Below are 7,037 nucleotides of genomic sequence, written 5' to 3' on the forward strand. Positions count from 1 at the left end.
TGCTTATCTTTACAAAGAGCAGAGAATATCTCCACAAGCACACGCAAAGAAGTTCAAAATCCTGATAAAAATATCTTAAAGTCCAAAATTTCACCCGCATAAAACATCACACGGAAGAAACAATGGACTAAAGGACTTATAGAGGTAGGGTAGTAAAAAGATTCAAATACCCATAAAGGATCATCCGCGGGTCGTTCAAGACTTCCTCAGAAGTCACCCGTGGAACATCCCTATCACCCTCATAACTTAAGTTAGAAGATTAATGGAAAACTCCAGAGACTATTCGCGGGCTACTTAAGACTCCCTCAGAGGTCATTCGCAAGACGTTCCCGTCACACACGAGATGACAGAAGAGTGACGTCAGCAAATCAGTTATAACCAACTTCCTTCTAGAAGATTTACGCGAAGATTCTTTCTTGAAAAACATGTGATGTAACAACCAATTAAGGGAGGACAACTGACAAAGTTGTTATAACCGTGCACATGGCCAGTTGTCTCAACCTATCGTATGCAAACACGTGTCCAGTTTGTTACAAAGAGCATCTTCTAGAAGAGGACAACTTTACAAATAATATTCCCTCAACCACCGGCTATAAATACCTTCTCCATCATCATGAGGTAGGCATTCACACTCTACATATTACATCAATCACTTAAAAGTACTTTCTCTCTCTAAGAATTGTACTTATTCTCACGCCGGAGGGTGGTTACGGGAAGACCCCCACTCTTGTCCTTCCCGTAGCGAGCTCACGGTGTTCTGTTTTGCAGGTTTCTGTCATCGGGGTTGTTGAATTGTATTCGTACTGCTCAGTTACTTGTTGTTTGACCCATATTCTGTGGAACCATCGGTCTAGCCTATCCAGGTTTAGATCCGTGCTTCTTCAACAATGTTGTAGTTATCACTTGATGTGGAATGTTATATCATCTTTAAGAAAAACACCAAGTGCCGAGTTTGATGATAAGCTGTGGAATTGCCATTCTTTGAGGCCTTGGTTAATAAAACATAAATCTTAAAGAGACACCAAGTGCCGAGTTTGATGATAAGTCGGGGAACTCCTATTCTTGTGAGGTCTTGGTTAATAAAACATAAATTCTATTATAAACGTGGACGAAATGGACTATTAGTAGTACTTAATCATCTTTAAAATGAGAATTTTGACAATGATGTGAAAATGGATTGTTGATGTTAATCCACTAAAATTTGCGACGGTGAAGATGAGAACTTGGTATTTGCAGCGGTGAGACTAGATTATTATGGCAAATGATAGAGAGGCGATGGAAACCAAAAGGGTGAACATGAAAAGGGTAGTCTATCAAGGCAAAAAGATAAAGTGTTCTTATTATTTGTTTGAGGTGTCATTTTAATGAACCGACTAAATGGGTTATTAAAGTCCACCCTTGTGGCTTAGTCCTGACATGGTTTCTTAAGTGGAGTCACAAGTTCGATTCCCACTTGTGTCGTGGATCAAATCAATTCATGATTTGAGCTATAGGCCTTGTGAGGTTGCAGTTTGAATCCCTGGCTCATCTAAATTTTCGTTTCCTATGTGTTATGCTAGAAAGTAATGGTGTTGTGACGGGAAGATGCCGAGGAGCGTAAACACAATAAATTGATGGGTTGGTGTAAACTAAAAAGTTGAGGAGGCCGTGAAGGAAGGCGGTGATTGAATCCAAACGTGAATAAACAAGAGAAGAGAAGAGAAGAGAAGAGAAGAGAAGAGACTTGTGTGTTTGTATTGTATTTGTAGGCGGTTTGAATTATTATTATTATTATTATTATTATTATTATTTATGACCACCACCGACCTGGACCGCTTTCCCTTGACGATTCTGCGTCTGTTGAACTGCATACATATATACCTTCCTTGTTAATTAATTTGAGCACGCGAAATGTGACTTAACACTCTCTCTCTCTCTCTCTCTCACACAAACAATAACATAAACACGCAACCTCCTCCATTTCTTCTTCTTCTTCTTCTTCTTCTTCAAAATGATGATGTTACCGGCAGCCTCTATTTCCTCCACGCTTCACCGCCTCTTACCTTCTTCTTCTTCTTCTTCTTCCACCGCTTTTCGCCCTACCCAATTTACTCCGTCACTACGGCGCTTCTCCGATCGCGATCATAGCCGTCGTTTGCCAGGAGGCCTTCGTTCCTTCACTGCTGCTGCTCATTTCACTACGGTATTATTATTAATTATTAATATAATACTACTACTACTACTACTACTTTTGCTTCCATTCGATATGTCCTTTTATATGCTCAATAAATTAATTCTCTTGTTTTGGCTTCATCTTTTTATTTCAGATCTGATAATAATATAAACCAGTTAGAATACATGAAATAGTTATAACTTATTTTGAGAGAATTCATCTAGTGTGTTGCTGTGAAATACATTTGGCAGCTCTTACTTTTATATGTGAATTGTCAAATTTAGCTATACTGATCAAGGTTAGGTTATCAGAACCAGATGCATTAGGAGGAGCTTGCAGTGGCTAGTCTTAACTTGAACCAGGATTTGATAATACAATAATACCTAATATTATTCTCCAAGGATCAAGTTCCCAAATGTTATAGAATTAGGAACAGCGTAGAGAAAGAGGATAAGATTGTGTGCATATTGATGTAATGTTGAATAAATTATTAAACTGAATCCCTCTTCACTGCTCTGTACGTGGCTTTCTTTTATGTAAAAGGAAGCTGAATTCTTTAAGAGTGTCCTAGATATATAGACACTGCACTTGTAACTTGTAGCTTACAAAAGACCCCAAATTTCATGTATCTTATGGCGCACAATACTGACTGACATCTTGGTTCAAGCTGAGTGACAAACTTTATATTGAACCTACAATTATAGACGAGAGTTAAGCAGCAGACTACTACAGGATGATAGAAATATTCATAGCTTAAATTCAGCTTCTTTTTTCTGCCATGCTTGTTTGGTGCAAATTTTTTATATGAATATGGTGAACCAAATGTTGAGAACTTCTAGTCTGTGACTCTGTGAGACGTGAGTAGAGCAACAAACATTGACTGGTTTAGGGTTCGATGCTCATCTATAATTAGTGTTCACCTGTTACTGGGAATATTATAATTTATATTAATAGTTCAAATAAAACTACTTTTGAGCACTCTTAGGTGATTGCAGGCATTAACTTATTTTATATATCGTTTCTGGCCATTCTTTTTCTGATTTGGTGTGTGAATTTACAGCCGAGAGATGGAATATACACAGTTGCAGATTTTATGACAAGAAAAGCTGACTTGTGGTAGAAACATCAACACCTGTTGACAAGGGTATGCGTGATCATGAATTTTTGCTATTGTAAATTTGCAAATATGATATATAACGTCTCAATTTTCTGTTCTGTATCAACAGCACTAGAGATTCTAGTGGAGAAAAGAATTACAGGCTTTCCAGTGGTTGATGCTGATTGGAATTTGGTATGTTCTTTCCTTGTCTTAGACATCTTTGTAACATACTATTTTCGGTTATAAATTTATAATCAGTCATTGCATTATGAAAGAATATGCTTTTGCAAATGTCTCCAGGTTGGTGTCGTTTCAGATTATGACTTGTTAGCACTTGATTCAATTTCCGGTACTATTTTGTATTCCTTGAACGTCAGTTAAATAAGTAGGATAATATTTCTGATAAATATACTTACTTTTTGCTAATTATATATGTTTAACATCTTTGTAACATTCTGTTAAGAATGTTAAAATATATTATAATCTAGTTTGAGATATTGCAAAAGTGGCATTGCATTTAGATTTTTTTGGGATAATTTAGTTTTTACTGCTTAGATCGTACCGCCTTTAATCTCTTGACCATGTTTCTTTGTTGCAACGAGTTATCGTTTTATCTTTTACTTTTTTTACGACCCTACACAATATCAAACTATTCCTCGATTCTGTATATTGTTTTCTGAATTGGAATCGACATCATTGTTTTGAAGTGTGTTAAATCCTTTCTTGATACTGTTCAAAGAATCATGCTTACATGGTATTGTCACATATGATGCAAAGCTTGCATGTTTGTTTCTCTTGCATTTTTATCAGTGAGTAGACAAAATAACTTCTATACCCAATTTAAATTTTTGGCAGCCATTTTACTTGTTTTCTGTTTAATTGCCATTTGTGTTTACTTGTTTTCTGTTTAATTGCCATTTCTATTAACAAACTGAAGCATTTTGAAAGCACACAATATTTTTTTGAAAGAACTGGAATCTATCAAAGGAACTAAAAGTCAAAAGGAAGTGGACTTTGTGATACATTTTGTCAACAAAATAATCATGTTCGGTATGGAATTAGTCACTTAGATATTACTTGAAAGAATGTGGGGGAACACAATAATTGAGTCTCATTTCAATTATTCTCTATCATTTGACTTCAGATTTTAATTCAAATAAATTCTACCGAACAAACAAGTTAGGAATGAAATCCATAAACTTCCAGCGATCTTCAGATTTTGATTCCAATGAATTTTACAAATCAAACAAGTTGGGAATGAAATTCATAAAATTCCAGTGAGACGAACACCCTCTTAGATTTAAGTATGTGATAAATAATTCTTGTTTAAACATGAAAATGGAAACTCATGAAGGTTCCAATGATCTTTTTTTTTCTTATCTTATTATATTTCCTTCTATGAATTTGTGCATATTTGCTGCTTTAAAATTGCATCTAATAGTCTATCTTTTTTTCTTCCCGTACATTTATATCGGTCTCCTTGCCATCTCATTGGTTTGCAGGTGGTAGTCACAGTGACACAGTTTTGTTTCCTGATGTTGATAGTTCTTGGAAAGTAAGTCAAAGATCAAAAATGCACATTCTTTTGTTTTATCTTTTATTATAGCAAATGCAAAGATCAGGAATACGCATTCTTTAATTTCTTTCTACTGCAGACTTTCAATGAGATTCAGAAACTACTTGGTAAAACTGACGGGAAAGTTGTCGGGGACTTGATGACACCTGCTCCACTTGTTGTTCACGAAACTTCAAATCTTGAGGAAGCAGTAAGGTATTGTGGAACCACACGTGTTCTTTAATTTATATGTTGAGAAGCGCATAATACATTTGTACATAGTGCATAAAGTATCACCAGAAAGAGAAGTAGAGGTGGTTAGATAAACCAATAGGTGCAAATGTATTATGTGGTTTTCGTGGTTCTTAACATATTAATGAACCCTCCTCTCTCTCCTCTGTCTACATATGTGTGTGCGTGGATGTGTATATATAAGGGTCATAACGAAACGGTAATTTTTGCAAGAACAAACCTAAATAGTGTATTTTTATGATCAATATTTCATATATTTAATGTTTGATACTTCTTGAATACAAATGTGTATGTTGTGTACATAAAAAATCATTGAACTGGTTTTAACCGTCTACGTGTACGTGTTTAGATTATGTGTAATATAACCAACAGATGACTTGCATGTGGGTAGATTATATATATATATATATTATATTTTGCGAACTAGGTTGTTGCTTGAAACAAAATACCGACGACTTCCGGTGGTTGATGATGATGGGAAGCTGGTTGGACTTATTACAAGAGGTGATGTTGTTAGGGCTGCCCTTCAGATCAAACATGCTATTAAGAAGATACAATTAGCACAAGATTGATAGTTTATTCTATATATCATGAATTCATGGTTATTAGGTCATTCCTCCAATTCAGCATTCTTATTACTGAGCGGGAGCTCTGGTTCCCGCCACTGCAGTGGGACCTGGTAGCCATTTGCTGCATAAGAGTGGGACGAATGATTCAGCAACATGAGGTATTCTGACAGATATATATTGTATTAATAAATTGCTATTTTATAGTGCATTTAGTACCACAATGTTTATAATTTGTCAAAAATGTAGTTGCAATATTTGAGTAAAAACATTGATAAATCTATAAATGTTCTTAAATCTTAACTCCACCTGACAGCCCATAAATTCTAGAAAGGATGCTGAGTTATATTAGACTACTCTCAATGGTGAATTAAAGGTGGTTTATGCCATTTATGAGACAAAAAAGAAATTACAAAAAGCCTTAAAAATGACAGAACTGTGTGTAATGATAAAGGTATAAAAAATATTATTTAATTTAATAGTCCAGCGTAGTGTTTTTTAGTGTAATTATAGATATAGGGATGAGGAACAGATTGAGAATTACCTAATCTTCATCTTTTTCAATGCCACATGTCATAATACATGTGGTTCTCTTTTTAATTTCCTTTTCTTTTATATTCCACACTAATTAGTTTTAAGTCTAATATTGTTTTTCTCTGATAGCTTTTAATAATTAAGTTTTTTAAAACGTATAAAAAATACAATATTGTTCACTTTTTTTTAACACATCGATATAAATTTCAATTAAAATAGAGTTTATAAAAATATATGTTTTTTTAATATAAAATAAATATTAATCATTGGCGGTTTATATTATCTGACACTTATCAACTTTCTATTAGTTCATAAGATATTTTGGATAAAGAAATCATTTTTTATATTTCTAGTTACTTTTAGTAAAAATGCAACAATTAAAAATTATATCTTTAAAATAAAAAATAGTGAATGCTGCATTGCTAATTAATGTGGAAAATTTGGTTTGGTTTGATAGGTGGAAGTGAAAGAAATTAGTTTTATATTATAATTTATGAATGAGAATGATCTTAGGGAAGGGAAGAAGGGGCGGGGCCTAAGCACGGCGGATGTCATACACTTGGGTGGAAAAGGAAAGCGAGCTCTTACCTCTTTTTCCAGGCCTGTTCGGACATATGGTTCTCCCAGAAATAAAAAATTTATACATAACAAGCAGAAGTACTACAACTGTAAGCAAAAATTAACTCCAATAGGTTTGAATCTAGCCTTAAGCTATGTAGATGGAGTTCGACTTTATAAAATTTGAATTTACCTAATCAAATTTAAGTATAGAAATATGAGAAACGTATATCATTATAGTTGTGGGGACATGGATGGCAATGGTGGGTCGGGTTTAGGTATTCTCAAACTCATACCCGGTTATTAAAGTTCATCCCAAAC

At 34.4% G+C, this 7,037-nt stretch overlaps 1 pseudogene across 1 annotated transcript; it reads left to right on the top strand.

The window, feature by feature from the left end:
• The first annotated feature begins 1,882 nt into the window (after positions 1–1,882).
• LOC143611155 (CBS domain-containing protein CBSX1, chloroplastic-like) lies at positions 1,883–5,694 on the top strand (annotated as a pseudogene). The gene is made up of 7 exons (XR_013149720.1): positions 1,883–2,182; positions 3,213–3,296; positions 3,379–3,443; positions 3,552–3,600; positions 4,754–4,806; positions 4,907–5,022; positions 5,486–5,694. The product of XR_013149720.1 is annotated as a CBS domain-containing protein CBSX1, chloroplastic-like (transcript).
• Positions 5,695–7,037: the final 1,343 nt, after the last annotated feature.

Source organism: Bidens hawaiensis, unplaced genomic scaffold, assembly GCF_021521415.1.
Source record: "Bidens hawaiensis isolate Kalapana, Puna unplaced genomic scaffold, B.hawaiensis_p1.1 tig00029695_1, whole genome shotgun sequence".
In the NCBI taxonomy this organism is placed as follows: Eukaryota; Viridiplantae; Streptophyta; class Magnoliopsida; order Asterales; family Asteraceae; genus Bidens; species Bidens hawaiensis.